Source organism: Passer domesticus, chromosome 8 (assembly GCF_036417665.1).
Source record: "Passer domesticus isolate bPasDom1 chromosome 8, bPasDom1.hap1, whole genome shotgun sequence".
Classification (NCBI taxonomy): Eukaryota; Metazoa; Chordata; class Aves; order Passeriformes; family Passeridae; genus Passer; species Passer domesticus.
This window is the reverse complement of record NC_087481.1, coordinates 56,051,167-56,074,377: the sequence shown is the minus strand read 5'-3', so window position 1 is coordinate 56,074,377 and position 23,211 is coordinate 56,051,167. Positions and strand designations below refer to the sequence as shown.

At 43.5% G+C, this 23,211-nt stretch overlaps 1 long non-coding RNA gene across 1 annotated transcript; it reads right to left on the bottom strand.

The window, feature by feature from the left end:
• Positions 1–2,911: 2,911 nt before the first annotated feature.
• On the bottom strand, positions 2,912–18,070 carry LOC135305908 (uncharacterized). Its single transcript, XR_010366898.1, has 3 exons — positions 17,904–18,070; positions 13,150–13,215; positions 2,912–5,377 (listed from the first exon to the last, which is right to left on the bottom strand). It is a non-coding gene; the product is annotated as an uncharacterized LOC135305908 (long non-coding RNA).
• Positions 18,071–23,211: the final 5,141 nt, after the last annotated feature.

Genomic DNA, 23,211 nt, shown 5'->3' with positions numbered 1-23,211 from the left:
AAGTGAAGGAAAAAATGGTGACAAATGGAACAAATTCCTGCAGGTAGATGAAAATGATAAATTATAAATGACAAATTATAAATTATAAATTATATTGGTGGGGTTCTTCCATGGCCCAAATTTCCATAACCATCCTTTCTAATCACCAAAATGAAGCCCAGAGCAGAGCCATAGGGATTTCCTGCCTGAGCAGGGGAAGGCAGGGCTCCAGTTCCTCTCTTGCACTTTCTCAATGTTCTGGGGTTTTTTCCTCCCCATTTTCTCTTTTCTTTATCTCTGCCTTCCCTTTGCTTTTTTCCTAACTAATTCCATTTCTTTTCTCTCTTAGTGGTGAATGTAACCTACATCCTTTTCCATTTTCCAGAGGCGTTCTCTCTTTTCTCCTTTTCCCCATTTATATTTTTCTTTTTTCTTTTTTTTTTTGTAATTTCCATTTTTTCCTCTTTGTAGGGAGATTATATTAAGTGACAAGAATAATGTCAAATAAATGAGATTATGTTAATTAACAGATCTTGTCGCATTTCCATGATTCGCAGGAAAAAATATTCACACTGGCTGATTTTTCAATTAAATCATTTGCTCTGTTATCTGCTCAGCATATCTTTATGAATATGCAGAACTGTAATGCAGTTAAATTGTTTCAGGGTCCTTGTTAACCTCAAAAAGCCACAAGGTGCCTACTAGCAAAATAGGGGATTTTTTTTTTTTTTTTTTTGCCTTTTTTGGTCAAAATCACAATTCTTTGTTTTAGCCTTGATATCTTTTTCAAGGAAGTACAGGGGATTAAATGTTTGAAAAAGCATCTTGATTCTTTCCAAGGATAACAGGCTCATTCTTTTCCTTGTTGGACTTATTTCATCTTAGAGGTATTATTTTCTTTTTTTGTGCCTTTAATATTTCTCATAATGTCTCTTTGTCCCATGGGGGCTCTCACCACGAGCAAGAACATCCCAAAAAACGCCTCGGAAAGAATCTGTGGAGAATTAGCTGGAACTTCAAAGATATCAGAAGTATTAATTCTGAGCTGGAAGATTGTTCCTGCCCACGTACAAAGGGAACCTTTTGGGAACAAATTGGAGTTCCTGAACATTCCTTTCCTGTGGCAGGGAAGGAATTGCAGGGTCTGGAGACGTGGTTAATGGGAAGCACCAACATCTCTGATCTCAGGGCGGGTGACAAAGCCTTGTGGAGCTCTTGCAATTTGAAAATAATAAACTTTTATCATCAGCTGAGAAGCTGGAGTGTCATGGGCACCTTCCCAGGGGGATTCTGTGCTGAAATTGCTCCAATTGGTTCTCTGGTGAGATTTCACTGAAAATAAAATAACAGAGCTTTGTGCCGTGGAGGAGAGAGGAGATCTCTGTCCCCTGGAGGCTCCAGTTCAGGATAATTTGGAGGAATTACAAGGGACAAATGAAGTGAGCTGGTGGTTGTTTGCTGATGGAAATCAGCCAGGAGAGACATTCCCCCTCTCCAGGTTCTCCCTTCCAGGGCTTTCCCTTTCAAAAGCTTCTCTGTGTTCTCATTATTCTACTTGGGACCACAGAAAAATTTAAAAATAGAGAATTAAAAGATAACATTTTATTTACTTATTAAAATATTGCAGCACTGCATGTAATTCAACATTTTTATTATTATCATCATAATCATTATTATTAAACACTGCAGAACTGAATGTAATTCAACAACAACATTCTTATTCTTATTCTTATTCTTATTCTTATTCTTATTCTTATTCTTATTCTTATTCTTATTCTTATTCCTATTCTTATTCCTATTCTTATTATTCTTGATGTAAAAAATTCTTCTAAGATTGCACAGTGCACTGTAATAATGATTTTTCTTTCCTACAAGGTTAATATCATTCCAAACTTACAGTCTTTATATCTTTCTATGTGTAAAATCAGGCAATTTGCTAGTGTGGAAAATATTTTTTTTGCAATAAAAAGTGGAATTTTATGTATTTGATAAGTCTGATTAGAAGAACAGGAAAAATATGAGTAACAATCTCCAGAATATTTTATTTGGGATTTTCATACGATTATGGAATTTTGGAATAGTTTGGGTTAGAAGGGACCTAAAAGCTGATCCCATTCCCCCCCTGCCATGGCAGGGACACCTTCCCCTGTCCCAGGCTGCTCCAGCCCCAGTGTCCAGCCTGGCCTTGGGCACTGCCAGGGATCCAGGGGCAGCCACAGCTGCTCTGGGCACCCTGTGCCAGGGCCTGCCCACCCACAGCAGATCTGGTTATAAAAGCAGTAAAAGAAAACATTGCAAAGAATATTCCACCCTGTACCCAGGAATAATAATTTTAGGATTAGATCTTATATGGTTGAATATAATTTGGGGCAAGGGAAGGAGCCCAAGGTGACACAAGGCTCCCAGGGAGCACAACCACAGCGTTCCTCTTCTTTTTCCCTGCCCCAGGTTGAAGATCCCTTCACTCCCCAGCACCCCTGGGCAGGGCAGGTCCCTGTGCCCTCACCCTCCCTCTGATCAGGATCAGGAATTTCCACTTCCATCAGTCAGTTCTCCTTCTCTGCCAGGGCCAGAGGGGGCTCCCATTCCAGTGACCCCTTTAACTCTCTGGGATTCAGCTCATTCTTCCAAAATCTCCACAGCAAAACTGCCCTGCACATCCCAGCCTTAATTTCTAGGTTGGTTTTTTTTTTAAAAAAACCCAAGTTCTCAAGCAGAGGAGCACAATGTCCCCCACTTTGTGGCGGGCTCAGTCTGCTGGGGAAGGAGGGAAGGCACGAGGAGCCTGTGAGCTGACCCAGCCACCTCTGCCATGACAAAATTCAGGCTCAGCAGAGCTCCCCTCTGCCCTGGAGCTCCTCTGAGTCCCCGTGGATGTCGAGGTGCTGCTCCTTTTTGTCCCAGGCTCACTTGGTCCCAGCGACTGCTTTGACTTTGTCTCAGCTCATACTATAATTAGGTTGAACATCTCTGCCTTTTGCTGACTCTCCTCATTTTATCAGAAAGAAATGTCCCTAATCAATATCCATTATTCTGGTGGATTCATTATTCCTTAATTGCTGACAGGGTTCCTACCCTGCCCCGTGCTCTCTGTGGAGCTGAAATCCCAATAATGCTCCTGGAGGTGATGTTTTCCCCCACTCCATTTCCATTCTGCATGGATGTTTTGATGGGAACCAAAACCCAAAGTGACTACACTTTTGAGAGTGGTATATTTAAAAATACAAGTGGAATTGACTTTTTGCCAGAAGTTTTTTGATTTTTCTGGGAGTGCTCTTCCCTAAAACGCTCTTGAATTGGCACCCTCAAGGGTTTAAACAAAGGAGATAATTAAACAGATCCTTCAAAGCAGAGACTTACTGGTGTGCAGGAAAATGGTGCTTAAGCACATTCTTTTATTTGAAAACTGTAACTTTGTGCAGAGCTCCTTTTATCTTTTCTCACCCATCTTTGATGCTGGTGCAATTATCGTGGGCTAATAACAGCTGACTCCATTTTGAACTGCAATTGAGAGATCCATTCTTTGGATTCCACCTCAGCACTCACATCGTGCCAGCACAGTTCCAGAATTTTCTTCTGATCCTGAAAAAAACCCTCTCATGTGGCAGCTGTGGAATGGGAGCATCAGGGCTGCTTCTGATGCCACCAGGCTGTAGGGCCACTGGGAATGTGGTGGCTGTCCCTAAAGGCCACCAGGGCTGTCCCACACCACACAACCCTCGTGCACCCCTTGGAGGGTTTTACATAGTGAAGGGTTTAAAAATTGCATCAGTTTTCCCAAAGGCTCTGTTAGGATCCCAGTACCTTCCCTGCTTTCCAGCAGGAATGAGGGAAAGAGAAAATGGGAAGGAGGGGAGAGTGACTGTGTACGAAGTAAAAGTAAAATCAATTTGAGTAATCAGCTGTGGGAAATTAACTCTGTCAAATCCTGGCTGCCTCCTTTCAAGGTTTAATTGTCTACATTTTGGAATAGGCTCTTAAAATTCACTGTAAATATTTATTGAGAATAACTGCATAATATTACATTGCTTTTTTGTGATGTTCTGAGTTATGGAAGGAACAAATCCCCTCATCATCAGGGGAGTCTGTGGGCTTTGGATTCTCAGATTTCCCTTGTCTCCCTCCCACACACTGCAGGTATGACACAGGATGATGTCACACTTTGCCAGCTTTGTTACTGTTTAGTCAGAATGTTGTACAAACAAACCCAGATAAAGTTAAAAGATATCTGTAACTCTCAATGTTTGAGCACTGCTGGTAACAGCTGGGCAAATAAATAAGGATTTGCACTCTTTAATTGTTGTCACTCTAATTACGGAGTTAATTTAAACCTGAACTCAGAGTTTCTTTTAGAGGTTACCAGGAGAGATGGGATTTATTGGCTCTGTTTAAACAGACTTTAGTGGAGCTGGGAACAGCAGCAGGGTCTGGTTTCACTGGTGCCAGTGGGAATCTCGCCCCGAGATTTCCCACAGATCCACGGGGCAGCCCTTGGAAAAAGCTCTCAGTATCACCACAACCACAATTACAGAGTCCCACAATGGTTTGGGTTGGAAGGGACCCTAAAACTCATCCAGTGCCACCCCTGCCATGGCAGGGACACCTTCCCCTGTCCCGGTGTCCAGCCTGGCCTTGGGCACTGCCAGGGATCCAGGGGCAGCCCCAGCTGCTCTGGGAATTCCATCCCAGCTCCTCCCCATCCTCACAGGGAGGAATTCCTTCCCAATCTCCCATCCAGCCCTCCCCTCTGGCAGTCTGAGTCCAACCGGAATCTTCCTGATGATTTCTTTCCCACCAAAGGGGACCTGCTCAGTGATGGAAACCAGGCCATAAAATAACATTCCTCACCTGTTGTCAGCCTCCAGAGCACAATGGGAAACAAAAACAGAAATAAAAGCTGCAGGAAGCTGAGTTTGGTTGAATTTCATCATTCCCATATGATGTGATCAGTGCTGGGGCTGTGGGTTAAAGAACCCAGTGACACTTGGAAAGTGCCCACTAGAGCTGTCAGGCAACATAAGGGCCTTTCTGTGGTTATTAACCTACTTTTTCCTTGGATTTTGCACATGTGACCGCAGGGAAACCTACTACAGAGTCAGAAAACTCTTGGTTTCCTCTACAAGTGGGGGAAAAAAAACCAATTGAGCTGGAAATTAAAACATTAACCAAGAGTTACACCAAAAGAGTGAGAGAAAACGGGTGATGAAGGGAGAGATGGAAGTCTGCAAGAGTTTGAAGTAGCTGTCTTTGAAGTTTTTTATGTTCCACTCATCTTTCCTGCTGTAGCCCATCGGGAATTTGAGGATGGAAGTTCAGAACTCCATGTTCAGAGGAGATGAAAGGCAGAATCATTCAGTGGTAAGAGCAGATCCCTGGAAGTGCATCCAGCCCCACGTAGCTGCAATTAAATCACAGGACATGATGTTACTGGTTAAGGGGTAACGTGGCCCTCAGTGCTGTGAGAGGTAAAATGAATAATAACTTCTGGAAACAGCCATAGATCACTGAACTTTGCAATGTTGGTGGTGGGGGCTGAAAAATGAGTTACTGGGGATTAATTGGGAGAGTGTGCTGCTATAAATTACAGAGACATGCTCAAGTTCATCAATAAAGGTTTAAAAAAGGCTCTTTAAATTAGCTTTCTAATTGATCAGGAGCAGTTCTGAGGAAAGATACCAAAGGGTTGGAGTAGCTGAAGTCTGAGCACAGTCTGGACCTTGAAAAACCTCTGTCTGTCTTTGTAAATGAAGAGGTATTCAGAATATCTCTGACTCACCTTGATGGATGTCAGCTTCCAGAGAGGCAGAAGTCAGTGACTCAGGAGGAGGAAATGGTAACTCATGCAATTAAGATGTTTTCCTTTCATTTTTGTAAAGATCACAAGATGCAAAATAATGCAAAAGGGTTTAGGATTGCTTTTGTTTGCTGACACACCTTACCTTTAGATTAACAGGGAATAATGGGTATTTTTTCTGCAGCAGTGTCTGTGTGAGTGCTTAGGACCTGGAAATATACTCCTTTTTTTTTCTTTTTTTTTTTTTTTTTTTTTTTAATCTGAGCCTTTCCCAGCATTGCAGAGCACAAACCCAGGGAGGTTTGTTCTGTTTAGCTTTGAGTGTGTGTTCATTCCCGTTTTATTCCAAATAGGGGCAATTTAGCTTTATTTTCAGCTGTGCAGCATATTCCAGTTTAATTCCAGGGTGCAGTTTCCATCATTCCATGAACTCTGGAAGCAGCCTGGTGTCCTGTGAGCTGTGGGGTGTGGAGGCTGTTTTGGGATGTTGGTGATTCCTGGAGTGGGCATGGTCTCATCTCCAGCCCGAGATCCTGCTGGCAGTGAGGGCTGGCTGAGCTCCCCCCAAAATCCCCCACAATTTCTGCTGAGGCTGCTGCTGTGCACTTTAAACAACCAGAAAGGCTCAAATAAACCCCATCAGCTGTTAAACAGATGAAGATAAATAGACCCAGCAAGCACCAGTGGCCACACTGTTGGGTTTTTTCCATCTTCTGAGTCCTGTCATCACATTGAAATTTCCAGGCAATTCCAAAGGAATCATATTTAGGATTTATGGAGAATAAGCCCGTAAAGGTTCACAGCTCCCTGCCTGCCTTGAGGTGGCATTGCACAGTGTAAGCAGCAGGGATGAATCTTCACTCCCTGCTTTGGATTCCTGCGCTCCCCTGCCACTCACAGCCTTCTCAAACATCATTAATCATGTCACGATAAAAGCTGCCTCTGCACATGCCTCACTGTGCTCACAGCTCCTTCTGGAGCTTGTTCCAGTTAACTTCTCCTGGGTCAAATGATAAAACAAGATGAAAGAGCAGGTGCTGAGGATGCCTCCTCTGAAAGGGCTCTCCTATCTCCCCATGTCCCGCCATCGCTCATTCCTACCGGGGAGAGCAGGAGATAATTATAATCTCAGAGTGGGGAAATAACTGTCTGCCTCCTCACTGCCACCCTGGGGAGCGTTTAAGCACTACTTAACCACGGGTTAAGCATTGCTGGCTTTGCAGTAAAGTTTAAGTACAACTTGCTTTGAATAAGTACAGGGTCTGCTCTCCTGGAGGCGCTTTGAGGGCAATCATCTCCTCAGAGACATCAGCTGCTAGGATGGGCTGGCACCTGAGCTGCCTGCAGAAACTTGCGCAGCACTTCAGTTGCTGAAGAGTTCAATAATTTAAAAGTGGGAAAGACGTACCAAATTATCGAGGTAATTTTCCTGAATATGGGTTTAACTTAATTTTCTGTGTCTGCAGCAAAGCAGTGCCCAACATTTCCCTTGGGAGCCAGCCTAATGAATCTCATTGCCAGCGAATTTTCCCTTATATTCAACCTAATTTTTCCCTGTCTTAATTTAATCCCATTACTTCTGCTTATGCTCCCTCTTGCTACACTAAATAATTCAGTGTAAGTAATTAGGTGCAATTAGAGATGCGTCAATTAATGTTCATTGGCATGGCTGCAGTGCCATGGGAAGGTCCAGGAGACCTGGCTGGGTTTGTGGAGTTCCAGGAACTGCTGGACACGGATCTGGTCCCTTGCAGGCCTCCAGCCCCTTCCCACTCCTCTATATTTAGCTGAAGTTGCTGGGCAGAGCAGCTCAGATATTCTTATCAGCTTTCCATTATTCTGGTGACACTGAGCACATCCATCCCCCAAGCCAGTCAGTCCCATTTAGGCCAATAATTAGCAAAATTTATCAGGGATGCGAGTGTGGATATAAAAACACAGACACATCAAATCATCACGAGTTGTAAGAAATGTTGGAGTTCCAGTTAACCCATCAAAGTGTTGAAAGAAATTCAGTTCAAGTCCTTGGTCCATTGGTGAGTTTGTGCTGCCTGGAGAGTGAGTTTTTCCCTGTAAGATTCGGAGTTTCCTTCCCTTAGACTGCAGAATATTTCCCTTGCTTCCTGGAACAGTTACTGTGGTTTTGCGGAGATGTGAACTGCTGAACACTCAGCTGGAAAAGATTGACTGCAGCAGTTTGGATAAATATATTTGATGCACAGATGTTGTAAGAACCTATTTTACATGCTTGCCTGACTCGCTTCCCTCTCCATTTTAAAGAGGGATTCCACCTATTCCATCCATCTGCAGCTCCTCTCCCTTGCCTCTGAGGAAAACAACAATTCCTCACCTGCAGATTTATAGAAGCAGAGAGTGGTTTGGGTTGGGAGGGACCTTGAAGCCCATCCAGTGCCACCCCTGCCATGGGCAGGGACACCTTGCCCTGTCCCAGGCTGCTCCAAGCCCCATCCAACACCTCGGACAGCTACAATTAAATTTTCCATGGAAATCCAGCTTGGTGGGTGAGCAGTGCACGGAGAAAATTCATCCCCGTCAGTCAGGAACTCAGGACCCTTTTCAGATAAGGAGTGTTGGGATCCTTGGGATTGCCTCCTGGGGCAAAATTCCCTGATCCCTCCCAGTTTCTGATGGCACGAAAGTGCTGGAGCTTTCCCAGGAGCAGCACTGGGAAGGATTGTCCCAGGATTGTAAAGGGGGTGGTTATTTCCTGAGTGGTTTGGGGGCACCAGCCAGGGATGTCAAAGCCTGTCCTGACTCCAGCTGATGACTCTGGATGTTCCCAGAGAATTTGAGAGCTTTATCTGCTCCTGGGGGGAATGTTGTGCCTCCAGTTCAGCGACAGAACCAATTCTGTAATGCCATTTTTCCATGTAAATTGGGTTATTATCCTTTAGAAAAACCTAAAGATCTGTGCTTCCCCTTGCTGACATTTCAGCAGAGATCCACAGGAACTTGTTTCAATAAATTAAAATAAAAACATAAAGCTGAAAAATCCCCAAATATCACGTGTCAACGAACGGGAAACAACTGTTAATTTTGGTTTTTCAATTTAGGAAAAGAAAGCAGCTCCAGCTGGAAGGAAAGGAACCCAGGGGTGATTTTGCCAGGGAGGTTTTTATGTATCTTGTTCTGTATCCTATCACCAACATAACAGACAGCCTTCCCGACCTGCAGGGGGAATGAAAAGGTGCTTAAATTTAATGCTTTTAAAAATAATTAATCATCTGTTATTGTTATATATGGCCAAGTTCAAGAAACAGTAAATTGCTTTTTATCTTTCATCAGTGAAAGCCAAATTTCAAGCATGGGAATGGATAAATCTAGGTCAGTGGCTGGATTTTCTGTGGTTTCTCTGACATTTGAATAAATTAAAACTACATTTTGAACGCTGAATGCATCAATCACTAAGTACTCAAAGATGGAAAGAAATTTAGGGGTTGGTCCTTCAGGAGTTTGCTTCCCAAGGCCTGGGTTCAGTCATAATGTCATAATAAACATATTTTTAATTGTATTGTGCTCTCTGCTCTTATTTTAGTTGTGGCTTTTGGGCATGTTAAGGAGATCATTTCTCTGGTAGAATTTATTTTATCTTTTCCTTCCTTCAAGCCAAACTGAGGCAGTTGTTTGTATTTTTCCTGCATCGTGGCCCTGCCTCCCTCTGACCTTTGGTATGAGCATCCTTGTCCTGGTCAGTTGGAATTAAGTCATAAATCTATCAAATTTCAGCAGGGTCAAGTTCCCTGAAAATCCTCTTTCTGTGCCTGGTACTTGTAATTCTCCATCTTTTCTTCCTCCTGGTTCCCACCCAGCACAGGTTGTGGTGTCTGGGGCTGTTCAGCAGCAAAATTGGTGCTTTTCTTCTTATTTTATGACATTATTGGGGAAAGATTTGTCAGGTGAAAAGATTCCTGTGGACCAGGAATCATCCCCAGGCCTGCATCTTAAAAATATAAATTATTCTTTGTGGTATCAAGAAAAGATAGAGAGGAAGGCAGAAAAATTTTAGAATTTTTTTTCTTTTTTTTTTTTTTTGATCAGCCCTGGTTGTATATGTTATCTATTCTATTTCAGATTCTATTTCCTTTGTGAAGTGTTATGAATATAATCTTTGATCATTTAAGGCAAGGCATTTGCCTCAAATGTAAATATAATCTTTAATAAATAAAATATAAATGTAAATATAATCTTTGGTCATTTAAGGCAGAGATCAGTTTTCCATTGAAATATGAGGGAATACTTATCCAAAACTAAACCTGGAAGGAGCTCTCCCACAGCCCAGATCAGATCTGCCCACTCCTCCCAGAGGACACAGAGGTTGTGAGGCAAGAATAAAACACAAGACACAGATGTCTATGTGGCTCCTACATAGACATCCATAAATCTGATATTAGGAAGAATTTCTTCACAGAAAGGTTTGTCAGGCTGGAATGGGCTTCCCAGGGAAATTACGGATTCCTGGAGGGATTTAAGAGCCGTGTGGATGTGGCCCTTGGGGACATGGTTTAGTGGTGGCCTTGGCAGTGCTGAGTTTGTGGTTGGACTCAATAATCTCAAAGATCTTTCTCTTAGAGAGATTTTTTTCCAAACTTGATATTTCCATGATTTTATGAATGGAAGTGGATTTGGCCCAAATGGGAAAAAAAAATTAATCTGAATATTTTCAAAGCATTTATCCTTGGCTAAAATGAAGCAAAACAAGAAGGAAACTGAAGTTTCTTTCTCATTTGGAACTCGCAAACTGCATAATTTCAGATGGCAGAGGATTGGTAACTTTAAGACAGATTCCCTGGGAGTCCCTAAGGGCAAACTTTATCCAAGCAAAAGCAGAATGATGGATGTGCTATTTAGGACACCCAGCTCCACATCTGTGACTAGTTCAGCAAAATAAGATTAAATGAGGAGAAATTCCTTCCTTTTCCTTTGGGTTTGGTTGGACCTCCAGAGACAATGAACTTCCCTGAGGTTTCACATGACTGGGAAACAAATCAGACTCCCAAGTGGGAAAATGAGACAGCACATCTGCACCTAAGGTTCCTTGGTGGGACACTGGAGTTTGGTGAGGCATGGAGCTGGCACAAGAACTGGAAAGTGTAAAGGATGTTGCTGCTTTGGATCCTGGGCTGGAACCAAATCCAGTCCCCAATCTAATCTAATCCAACCCAAATCCAAATCTAATCCAAATCCAAATCCAAATCCAATCCAAATCCAATCCAAATCCAATCCAAATCAAACCAATCCAAACCAACTTGGTTTGTTGAATGTCATCCATTATCATAAAGCTAGAGGATGTTTGGGGTTGGAAGGGACCCTAAAGCTCATTTTAAGGCAATGGGCACATCCCATTGTCCCAGTCTGCTCCAGCCCCAGTGTCCAGCCTGGCCTTGGGCACTGCCAGGGATCCAGGGGCAGCCACAGCTGCTCTGGGAATTCCAGCCCAGCCCCTGCCCACCCTTCCAGGGATCAATTCCTAATTCCCAATCTCCCAATCTCCCATCCATCCCTGCTCTCTGGCAGTGGAGCCATTCCCTGTGTCCTGTCCCTCCATCCTTGTCCCCAGTCCCTCTCCAGCTCTCCTGGAGCCCCTTCAGGCCCTGGCAGGGCTCTGAGCTCTCCCTGGAGCTGCTCCTCTCCAGGTGAGCTCTCCCAGCTCTCCCAGCCTGGCTCCAGCCCTGGAACATCTCCATGGCCTCCTCTGGATCCCTCCAGCACTCCTTCCCATGCTGAGCACCCCAGGGCTGGAGTCAGAGCTCCAGCTGGGGACTCACAAGAGCAGAGCACACTCTGGAAAACCACTCTTCCCTTCCAGGGAGGAATTCCTTCCTTGCCTGCTGCTGCCAACCCCGAATTTCTCCCGGCCTTCCCTGGCTGCTGATTTCCTGCTGGCAGGGGAGAGAGGAGAGAGCTGTGCTGCCCTGAGGGCAGGGGGGCACGGGCTGAGGGGACACTGCAGCCCCTGCAAACAATCTGCAGCCATTAATATGGATTCCAGGGTCATTTTGTATTTCATGAGCTTCTTTTCTCTTTCTCTTTGAGCCCCCAGGAGGTGGCAGATGTTTTCAGGTATCACGTGGAGAGCAATGTGTCTTTTTTGATTTTTTTTATTGTGAAGATTTCTCCTCCCTTGAAGGGATTAAGAGAGGGAAAAAAATCTCTATTATGTTTTTTAGGTTTTTTCTTTTTTAAATCAACTGCAATCAGCATTTCTGAAAAGTTTGCAGTCAGTTTTCCTCTTGAAGCCCCTTCAAAGGGATGAACTGGGTTTCCAGAAAGTTTGGATCCCTCCTCTCCTTCAGGGGTCCAGCTTGTGTGCAGTAAAATGCCAGGATCAGTGACACTGCAAAAGGGTTTTGCTACTTGAGATTCTACATTTATTACATATTGTCTCCATCTAAACCCAAATTCAGAGCGAAACACCTCATGAAATCAAATCTAGAGATAATATTTGCAAAATTAGGTCTGATCCTGAAGTCTGTAACTAAGGAGAGGCATTGCAAATAAAGTACAAAAGCCACATTGAATTTCTTCTGGCAAAATCCAACAGCAGCAATGAACAATGAGCAACATCACCCATCAGATCTCTATTTTCCTCTCTATAGAATTAATCTCTTGTGGTATTGAATCTATTGAACTTCTCTATAATTGTTCCTTCAGCTCCTTTCTGTTGATTTCCTGCTTTCCTTTAACAATAATAAAATGTTCTCTCTTTTGCATACAGGTGGGAAGATGAAGCTGTTGGGGTTTTTTACTGGAAAAACTGTAGGAATTGCAGTGTATTAATTCACTGCACCTAATATTAAGCACAGGAACATCTGCCATGGGATTTCCATCATGGATTTCTCCCTGATTCCTTCCTTCAGTACCTGGCCAGTGCCTTTGTCCAGAACATCTGCACCCTGCCAGCAGGAAAATGAGACCTGTCCACATTAATTTGGAACCACTGGATGTATTCAACCAAAAAAAAAGACTGGCTGTGCATCCCTGATGGATGAACATGCTGGGAGTGGAACCTTTTCCCAGTCTGCTCCAGGAGGGGTTTAAAACTGCTCCAAGGCATGGGGATGGGGACCAATATTGGAAATCTTGGCTGGATGGGGGCTGTTCGTGCTTGGTTGCTGCGTTGCTGCCAGCTGGCAATGCTGGAAGCATCCATGAATTCCCTTTAAAACATGGGAATTCCATGGGGCTGGGCCAGTGCTCAAAGACTGCAGATGTAAATCCAGGAACTCCAGAGGAAATGCCAAAGTTCTGCCAACTCTCCTCCCTCAGCCAACTTTTATTTTAGCTTGAGATGTAAGAAATAATTTACTTCTTGGAAAATATGGAGGGCAATTCATAAAAAATGCATTTCCCCCTACCTTGGTGATTAAGGTGGCTCTGTTTTTCCTTCCTGTTTCCAGGGAGGGGAACAGGCAGCCCAAACTCTGCAGAATGAAAGATAAATGAGTGATAAAATTGCTGGAGAATCTCTAATGTATGTGCTCAAGCCATCAGGCTTCAGCTCTTATTAAGTGTGAGCAAGGACTGGGACTATTCCTGTGCTTGACTGACGTCGGAGCCTTTAAAACATTCATTTTAAAGGACAAAAGCTAAAATAACTTTTAGATCTTTCACTCAGTGTAACCAGAAATATTTTGCAGAGTGTCATGGTTTAATGATAATAAAGAAGAGACAGAGAGAGGGGGGAATAAAGCCCCAGACAGAGCAGTGATGCCCAAAGAGTTGCTCAGCACCTGCCCCCCAGCAGTGATTGGTGGCTCCCAGTTTCCCCAGTTTATAAACTGGGCAGTGTAAGGTGTGGAATGTCCCTCTGGTCACCTGTCCTGGCCATGCTCCTGCCCAGTTCTTGTGCAGCTCCTCTCTGGCAGGGCTTTTGACACTGAAAAGTCCTGGACTCCCAAACACCAGTGTGCTCCCATCATTATTCCCTCTACCCCAGCCACAGGCAGCACAAAGTGGGATGAGGATCACATCCCCAAACCCAGTGGGAAGGGTCCCCCAAGCCCACACCTCTCAAAATTGGCTGCACAGAGGGAAAAAACAAATTATTTTTATGTCCCTTTGCAATTTCACTCTGCCTTATCTCCTTCAATTGATGCTCAGGAAAATAAAACGGTTGTAGAGGTAGCAAAAAAAAAAAGTGCTTTGAGTGTATCTCATAAAATGAGATGTATTGGGCACTATGAGCTTCTCCTAATGGTTGAAATGGAGGCAGCCTGAAGCCCCAGACTAATTTTGCAGACAGGGAACAAAGAAAGAGCTGGAAGGAGGGGAAGATGATGATGGAGCCCTTCCTCAGTCTGTGATGTGCCTTTGCCCATTCCCAAGAAACAAGGGAGAAAAGTCTTGTAAGAATTGTCAGCAATATGAAAGTACATTATCTGGGACACCAAAGAAAAAAGATCATAACTTTTGCTCTGTATCCTCTCTATTCCCCTGGTGTTGAGTGATAGAACCTTAAAATACTCTTTTTTTCTTTTTTTTATTACTTGGAAAAGTGGAACAAAGTTACAAATCTGAAGTTTTAGAGAGCTGTGCTTAAAAAGAAACCTCTTCTGATGGAATTTTTGCCTGGTGTGCAATATTGTGCTCTCCTCCTGAGCATGTGGAGTAAAGAGATCTCCTGGAATGCTCAGGGAAGTTCCCAGGAGATGAACAGAGTGTGTGTGTCTACATATATACATATATAAATATGTACACACTGTCTATAAATACTACTACACACTATTCACATATTATATTTGAAGTATATAAAATACAAACAAAAAATATCCTAAAATAAAATCGTATTTGCTGAATTGAGAGGTGACTGCTGGAAGTGGCAGAATACCTGGAAAATCCAGCACAGGGCAGTTTTAGAGTGAAACATGAGCACATGAATGAGTAGCAAATATACAGCTGTCTATAAGAACAAACTCAAATTTTGATAGACCTGAATATACTTCACCTTCCAATATCATTAATAGAAATAATTACAGGGGGTTTTTTCTTTTTTTTTTTTCATCTAGGAGTGACTATTCCAGAACTTTAGACAAAAATTACTACAAGGAAGAAAACCCCACAAAAATTAAATTATTTGTCAGGGACCTGCTTTTCATGGAATCACTGATTGGTTTGGGTTAAAAAGGAGCTTAAAACTCATCTGATTCCTCCCCTGCCATGGCAGGGACACCTTCCACTATCTCAGGCTGCTCCCAGTGTCCAGCCTGGCCTTGGGCACTGCCAGGGATCCAGGGCAGCCCCAGCTGCTCTGGGCACCCTGTGCCAGCCCTGCCCACCCTGCCAGGGAACAATTCCTGCCCAATATCCCATCTAAATCTGCTCTCTGTCAGTTTGAAGCCGTTTGCCCTTGTCCTCTCCCTCCATGCCTTGTCCAAAGTCCCTGTCTAGCCTTCCCTCATCTCCCTTTTCCCTCATATTTTACATATTAAGAATACCTGAAAACACCAAACTGTTCTGGAGCACAAACTCTGACTGGGACAGCAGGGATGGGTTTCCTGCTCAGCATGAGAATCAGGGGCAGAATTCCAGAGAAAAGATGGGAAACAAGAGCAAGGTAAAGGTTTTGGGGGTTTTGTCACTTTGCAGAGGCTCTCGGTGTGGGATGCTGTGGAATTCCCAGGCCAAGCCAATCCCTGAGCCTGAGGTTCAGTGAGGGTGCAATTAAGTGTGAGATTCAATTAGGGGCTTCTGGAGGAATCCTCTCTTCATTTCAACCACTATTTGTACAATTTCTGCATTATATAATTATACACACACACACACACACACACACACACACATATGTGTATATATATATATATATATATATATATATATATATTTCTTCCTGCTTTCTAAACCAGAAGAAGAAACCCCATGGGAATAAAAAGTTCCCCTGGAATTTCATTCCTGATGCTTTTTTTCTTATGCAAACAGCCTCTGGGGAGGGAATTATCTCTGGGAGGTTTTTTTTTTTCCTCTTCACATTCATTTAAAAGGGAGAGGATGAGACTTCTTCAAAGCACAGTTCATCACTTCCTCACCCATGGCTGTGACAGGTTCTCCTGAGGAAACACACTCATTCCATCATTTCCCATCAAGCCTGACACTTGCAAGGCACATCTCACTGTCACTCATTTTGCCCCAGCACACACTCCACAATTCCTTGTGACAGAAGGATATTTCCCAGCCCTGTTCCCAGGGCAGTCCATGGGAAGCACAGGCAGGTTTAGGAGCAGAGGAACAGCGCAGGGTCTTGTTGAAATCTGGCAGGGAGCCCCTCTCAGAGGATAGTTTATAAAAGATATATAAGAGAAAAATTAAACCATTAAGTTTTCATGGAGTGTAGACTTAGGTGTTTAGAATTGTAAATTTTCTCCCCTTTCGCAAAATCCAAAGAACAAGCTTAAAATTGTAAATTATTTGACCTACAAAGCTTTATATCATATATATTTAATCAGGATTAGAGAGATGGTTCTCCACCTCTACTCTGCTCTTGTGAGACCCCACCTGGAGCTCTGAATCCAGCCCCGGGGTGCTCAGCATGAGAAGGACATGGAGAGATTCCATGGAGAGATTCCAGAGGAGGCCATGGAGATGTTCCAGGGCTGGAGCCAGGCTGGGAGAGCTGGGGGAGCTCACCTGGAGAGGAGCAGCTCCAGGGGGAGCTCAGAGCCCTGCCAGGGCCTGAAGGGGCTCCAGGGGAGCTGGAGAGGGACTGGGGACAAGGATGGAGGGACAGGACACAGGGAATGGCTGCCACTGCCAGAGGGCAGGACTGGATGGGAGATTGGGAATTGGGAATTGTTCCCAAAGAAGGTGGGGAGGAGATGGGATGGAATTCCCAGAGCAGCTGTGGCTGCCCCTGGATCCCTGGCAGTGCCCAAGGCCAGGCTGGACACTGGGGCTGGAGCACCTGGGATAGGGGAAGGTGTCTCTGCCATGGCAGGGGTGGAATGGATGAGTTTTGAACTCCTTTCCAATCCAAACCATTCCCTGCTCCTGTGGCAGGCACAGACAAGTGGAGAGGTGCAAAGAGTATCAACAACTCTAAGAAATTCCACTGAATGCCCAAGCCAAGCTGAGGACCTGAGCTGCAATGGCATAACTCACTTAAAGCTGTGTCCCTGGGCTGTATCCCTGTGTTTCCAGTGGGGAAATGGAGTTTCCAGGAGGTGCAGTTGCATTTCTGGACTGTCTGTGGGAAGAGATGGGAAGAGCAATTTGCAGATTACCTTCTCCCCCTGGGAATCAAATGTTTCCGCAATAGGAAATTGGGGAACTGGGATGCTATTCCTTCAAGGCAAAGGAATATGAGGAAAGAGTGATTTGGGAGTAAATATTTCAGTTTTGGACCCAGTCCCGTGCATGGTTTCATTTCATCATCAATCCAACAAACAATTACACAACCAACCCCTAAATGACACACCACCTAACCAAACACCCCCAATACCAAGTCACACAACCAACTCCCCAGGCAACACCATAACAAATCCTCCATTTTTCACCCACCAAAAAACCAAACAAAAATATGAACTATAATTACAAACCATTAATTAACAAAACACCAACCCAACACCCTTGTAGCCTATAAAAAGCATGACATTGAGGATGTCAATTTGGCTGTTACACACACCCAAGGACAGAAGATTTAGTCCTAACCTTACTCTTAGTTTTCACTTTCCTGTGTCCCTGCTGGGTGAAGGGATGGGCTCCTCTCTCCCCAAGAACAGCCAGGGAAGGTCTCCCTGAAATGGGTTTTTACAAAGCAAAATGACTTCTCACTATCACTTTTTATCTTCTACAATAGTGCTAATTATGGTGAAAGGAAACCTTTCCTCAAAGGATATGGACACGGACCACAGATTAAGCACACAGAGATCATAATTAAAGCTCATGATCTAAAAAAAGAGTTTTAAATGTAATTCATCAGCCAGCTTAACATATTGTCTGAGTTCCTTCTCCTTGAGGACATTTAATGGTTTGTGGTTCGTTTAACAAATAAGGACATCCATATTTAAAGAAAAAATGTGAAAAAAACGTGCTGGAATTTCAATTATCTTTCTACTCCAGTTACTGATTATATATATATATATATGAATACATATTTAAATCTGTAAATAAATCTTACTAGGAAAAGGTTCTTCCCCCAGAGGGTGGTTGGGCACTGAACAGGCTCCTCAAGGCAGTGATCACTGGGTGTCTCTTCCAAACTCAATAATTCCATGATTCCTTGATTTTTCTTTGCACAGAGAAGAATAAAAATTCCAGGTTGTGTTCCCCTCTGCTGAGACAAACACACTGGACTGTGCCTATAATAAGCACAAGTTCTTGAGCTGAAAAACATCAACCAGCATTTCAGAATCCAGTTAATTATTAAACGACCCATGAAGATTTTGGATGCATGGCTGGCTTTTGTGAGCTTATCTGATAGACTGATTTTCTGTCTTTAATTTCTACAGATAACTCCAATTTCTTCTTTTTTCTCAAAAATACATGCTTGCAGCTGGATAAGAATATGTGTTTGCGTAAGGGGTGTTGGGGTGAGGTACAGCAGAGGAATGAGCGCTCCAGAAATGTTAAAAGGAGGAAAAGAGAATTGCAGACATGTCTGGTTTCAGCACTAAATCGAGGTCAAATTCAACTATCATTAGAGGTTATTAAGGAAGTGCTGCAGGCAAAATAAACAGTGGCTGACACACCAAGGAAAACCAGGTGTGTGATCAGATGGGCCTTACAACCAAACCAGGTTTTCTTAAGGTTTAAAACCCCACACTGCACATGATGCAGACATTTCCCTCTGTCCAAGCCCAGTTCCAAGGAATCAGTTCAGTCTGTGGTTCCAGCTTTGGACCTCTGGTGACTTCCCGTATTTTTGTCGTGGCACTGAGAGCAAAGTGATGATCCAGGGAAGATATTCCTCCCACAGCTCCATCCGTGTGCCAGGATCCCAAAAAGCTGCTGCTGTCCCTGTGTGTGCCCTGTGCTGCCCCTGGTGGGGCAGAGCTCTGGCCCAAGAAGCGCGGAATTAAATGCGCGTTAATTTTTAATTTCCGTGATGAGCTTTTAGGATTCTGTGCACAGCATAAAGGAAACGTTTCCAAAACAGAAGTGATTCCATGGCAGGCCTGGCTGGGGACTGACTGTCACTCTGGCAGATGAGCAGCAGCCCCTGAGCACAGAATCACTCAGTGCACAGCAGCTCTGGCGCACAGCAGCTCTGGCACAGCGACCCTCACCAGGGTGGCTGAGGAATGAAATCTCTAATGAATGGGATAACTGGATTGTAAACAAACCCATCTGGGACACTTAAGAAAGGTTAAAGCCTGGGATTGATTGTTCAGGAAAGGAATTATTGTTTCACAGAATTCCCAGAATGACCAGGTTGGAAGAGACCTTCAAGATCATGGAGTCCAGCCCAGCCCCAACACCTCAACTGAACCCTGGCACCCAGTGCCACATCCAGGCTTTGTTAAACACACCCAGGGATGGTGACTGCACCACCTCCCCGGGCAGCCATTCCAGAGCTTTATCACCCTTGCTGTGGAAAACTTTTTCCTGATATCCAGCCTGCATTTCCCTTGAGGCTGTGTGCTCTGGGTGTGTCAGTGCTGCTGCAGACAGAGCCCAGCCCCAGCTGAGCACAGGCACCTTTCAGGAGCTGTGCAGAGTGAGGAGGGCACCCCTGAGTCTCCTTTTCTCCAGGGGAGCACCCCCAGCTCCCTCAGGGGCTCCTCTCAGGGTTTGTGTTCCCAGCCCCTCTCCAGCCTCGCTGTCCCCTCTGGCTGTGCTCAGTGTCCCAAGGTCCTTCCCAAGCTGAGGGGCCAGAACCTTTAGTTTAGAATTTCTTCAGTAACTGGAGCCTGCCCAGTAGGGAATGAAGTGAACCCAGCTCCCAGGATGAAATGAGAACTGGCACGTGGTCAGAGTTACATCATTCTACTCCTCTTATTTAGGGGGCTCACAGTCAAATGCCACTCCAAGGTACCAAAGCCCTGCTGAAATCAGTGAGTGCACTTCCAATAAAAATGAGTGTGCTCCTGAGTCACTGCTGGGAGCCTCAGCATTAGATTAGTCAGGTATTTTAAGTGCTTGTTTTGATGCAAGAATATTTTCAAATGAGGTTATGGGAATGAAATACTCCTGGAGAGGAAGATGAGTTATTTTTTATCATAGCCACTTTCAAAAAAATCAATTTCTGAGAAAGTGCATTATGCTTAAGGAAAGTGGTATGAACAGGATGGAGATGTATAAAAATGGTCTTCTCTCTTTGGTACAATACTCTGACTTTACTCATCCCCAGCAGATCAATAGGTAAGTTTGGTCCTCATCCTTTTACCACATCAGTTGTTATTATCCTCTGATTCAGTTCTTAAATATTGAATATTTAGGGGAAAAGTACATATAAGTTTGTACAGATATAAATGTATATGTGTGTGCATACTATAAAGTATAAATATATATGAGTATTTGAGTATAAGAATTGAGTTCAAAGATGTGTGAAGAAGAATTTTAAGTTAATTACAGAGGTTCATAATAGCTATGGCTGCCCCTGGATCCCTGGAAGTGTCCAAGGATGGGGCTTGGAGCACTCTGGGATAGTGGAAAGTGTCCTGGGTGGGCTTTAAGGTCCCTTACTACCCAAAGCATTTCATGATTCTGTGATTTCATTACCATAACCCTGCACCCTTGGCTGTAAAATTTTCTCAAAGCAACGTAAAAATTCTCCTTTGGACAATAAAAGTAGGAATTTGTAACAAATGAAAAAAAAAATCTGATTTTTGACCCTAGAATTTACCAATCCAAAAAAGTGATTTTACATTTGTGCTTCAAACAAATAGTAGTTATAAAGGGAACAGAGCTCCACCAGCTTCCTGAGCCTTAATCTGCTTTCCCCCCTGCTTTTTTAATTAAAATGGTCATTTTAATGCTCTTTAAACACTGATCTTCCTTTTGACTGGCCATCGATCCTCATGCCCAAATCCATACCTGCTTTGCTGAGCTATATCTTGCTGTATATTGAGAAATCTATATTTTTATGATCCATTATCCAAAAGAAAACAAAATTTTAATGTGATGCAAGGGTTGATGCAGGATTTTATTTCTGTATAAATAACAGTGGAGTTCACCTCACCTATGTGCTCTAATTTCACAACAGTGCACACACATCATCCTGATGGGTTCTATGCTTGGGTTTTCTTTACAAGGAGATTTGGGAAAGACCAGAGAGGTCTCATTTCAAATGTCCTGGGAATGTTTGGGGGCTGACAACCATCCCTGTGTGGCCCAAAGAAGGATGGAGCCCTTTTCTGAGGTGGAATGTCTCACTGTGTCAGGTCTTACTCTTGGCAAGGAAGAGTTTGTACACCACATTTTTGGTACATTTGTGCACATTGTAAATACACTCAGACCAGCAGTTTGCAAAATTAAATCCATGAGTGGTAATAAAGAGTTCCTTCTCCTTTCTGAGCCAAAAAATTGATTAAAATAATCAAAATATATAGTGGGCTTATGGATTATTTATAACTCATTAATAGCAAATAAATAATTTCATTGCTTTCATGTGGAGGGCTGTGGCTTTTCTGGGACTCAATGAGATGCTTTGATGGGACAACAAGAAGGATGTTTTGTGTCTGGGCAGCTCCAACATCTAACTTGGCTCCTCCCAAATCCAACCCCAGATCCATTATGACATAATTTCAATTCAGAGCCAACAAAAGCCCCCGAGGGCAGCTGGGAGGGGATTTTTGCAGCCCCTGTTTCCCCAGGGAGCAGGGGCAGCACAAGAGGAGCTGTGATCCCAGCCCCATGCTCACTGTCACCCTCTGCCACCCCCTCTGCACAGCTGGCTCCTTCCTGGGGACAGAGCTGCCTTTGTCCCAGCAGCACAAACACAGCGTCACTCTGTCACACTGGCGTGTGGAGAATGCTCAGAATTGTTTTGGGAAGAGACAACTTTTTCAGAGACTCTAAACGGGATTTTAGGGGTTTTCCCCCCCAAGGATTTTGGTGATTTACAGAGCCTTTCAAGGAGAATCCTTGTGAGAGATGCAGAAGGAAAGTGTTTTCAGACAAAAGGATGGAAGGAAAACTCCTAAATCCAATAACTGATGAGGTCACTCGAAGCTTAACATGGAGCAGTGAGAGCAAAACTCTTCTCTCTGTTTCAGAGCACTGGGTGCTTTAAGCATTTAGGGCTGATCCTCTCCAGAGGATAAAACAGTTTCTGTTCAGAATTCTAAAAGCATTAAAAGTTTTAAAAGATTTTGCTGCTTTAATAGACAAACACAAGCAGGAGAAATAGGAAGTGACTGTGATATTCTGATAATTATATACAAAAAATAGGAAGTGACTGTGATTTTCTGGTAATCATGTACACTGCAATGTTCACAAGGTATTTAATGACAAGGAGCCATTACTGTTCCTCAGGGAATGCTTCAGGATTTCAGTCCTGGAGAATTCAACCACCCAAGGAGGAATTAGCTCATGCTCTCCCATGGAAATTATGATCTCTCCCTTCTCTCTGTCTCTCAGCCTTCAACACCCACTTTGAAACCCATGGTGTCAAAAAGTGCTGATCCACATCATGATTCTTGGAAAAAACAAGGAATTGTTGTTTCCCAGCAGGTTTGGGGAGCCTTGATGATACTTTTGGCTGATGCAGCAATTAAATAACTGTAAATAACATTCAAACTGCACAAAACCACATATCTGACTATGCCCATGATGTATCTAAAAGTAAAAAAATGCACATTATCAGCATTTAAAAAGAAACTAAATAATCAGTTCATTAATTTAGAGTAATCCTGAGGTTTAAACACAGAAATGCTGCATCTCCTGCAGTGGAAGATCTTTCATGACAGTGAATGTTATTCAGATAAAACAGATTAAAAAATCATCTTTAAAATAGATTAAGAATTCAGTGGCATAAATATCTGGCATAGAGCACCTTTAGCTGTTTTACTTTTTAAAAATAAATCATTATTGAAATATTTAAATGCGTATTAAATACTGCAAGTTCCACTGCATTGCAAAGAACAAGACCAGGTTAATCCCTGAGCACTGGAGCTAAAATACATGGATTTTACTCTAAAAGGTAACTTAACATTTAAATCTTTCTCAGGGAGAGTTAGGAGTTTGGAAATCCAAATATTTTCTTGTCCAGGGCAGGTGTTGAGGAGTAAAAAATAAGGCAGTGGTTGATGGACAGCCCACATCACCTGGCTGCTGGTACATCCAGAAAATACCTGGAAACTCCACCCACAATCCAGAACAGAACTAGAACAAAATCCTGCATTCCACAGCTGCCAGGGAAAGCCTTTCCATCAGCACGGAGGGGAAAGGGTCACGTGGAGCTGCTGGGAAACTCAGTGTGCAAAAGGCAGCAGGGTCGTGGTGTGATCAGCTCCCAAGGGGCAGGAAAAGCCTTTGTGTTTTCC